A 1,105-nucleotide genomic window follows, 5' to 3' on the forward strand; every position below is an offset into this window, starting at 1 on the left:
GGTCTATCAAGACCACAAACACAAAAAGAAAAGAAGACATAGATAAAGCGTCAAGGCGCAGAATCTTGACCGATCTCCTCCGACGTCCCAAGAGCAGAAGGACCGACTGGGTCTTCAGCAACAGTCGGGTCTTCCACCCGAGTAGGAATAGAGACAAGAGAGTCCACAACAGGAGGCGGAGGAGCATCTCTATTCCCGACTTCTTCGGTCTTCTCTTCCTCGACGGGTTGTAACGACGACGTCTCCTCGACTTTATCGTCTTCCTCCTCTTCACCTTCTCGTCCTTCAGAAGAAGAATCCGAGACGAAGACAGGATCCTCGATGCCCATGTGCCCAGCCTCTTCCTCTCGAACCAGAATGTTGCCTATCTCAAGGTTGTCTTTCCCGGGGACCTCCTCTGGGTTCTCGTTCCCTGGACGTTCACTAGGACCACCTCCCTCCAGGACCTCGACGCACTCGGCCGGGACCGACGTGACATCGACCAAAGGCTCCTCCGATGGCTCCTCGGTAATTTCGAGTGAGGTGATGAGCTGAGAAACCGTCCCTGGTCCGATCAAATCTACGTTCGATCCATAAGGATCAAACGACGCTCTAAACCTGTCCTCGACGAAACGAGAAGGGAGAACCAGCGGGGAAAAAGCGAGGTCGCTATCAGACAGCGGATCCACACGAAGCTTCGTAGCCTCCGCCTCGTAGAGTTTCTCCTGCTCGATAAAAACATCGATCATTTCTTGCGGGATCTCCGTCCCACTTGCTTTTATCATCTCGAGGCACTTCCTCGTCCCCGAAGCTTGACCGTACAGATTCTTCGCCTTCCCAAAGGCGTCCAAGCGAGTTAGATGGTCGCGCACGCGACCAAAGCAGCTGTTTGCCTTCTCGATCATAGCAGCTTCGACCCTTTCCCTCTCACGAGTAACCTCGAGTCCCCGGGAGTCTCTCAAGGGTTGCCTCTCTCTGATCAATATCTCAACTGCGGCGTCTCTTTCCTCGAGTAGCTCTGCCTTCTCCTTTTCAAGGGGCGCAATCGCTTGCTCCAAACGGGTGTTCTCTCGAGCAAGCTCTTTCTTAGCCGCGCCGGCGGATTTGAGCTTACCCTCCAGCTCTT

The sequence above is a fragment of the Brassica oleracea genome, chromosome C7 (genome assembly GCF_000695525.1).
Source record: "Brassica oleracea var. oleracea cultivar TO1000 chromosome C7, BOL, whole genome shotgun sequence".
Lineage (NCBI taxonomy): Eukaryota > Viridiplantae > Streptophyta > Magnoliopsida > Brassicales > Brassicaceae > Brassica > Brassica oleracea.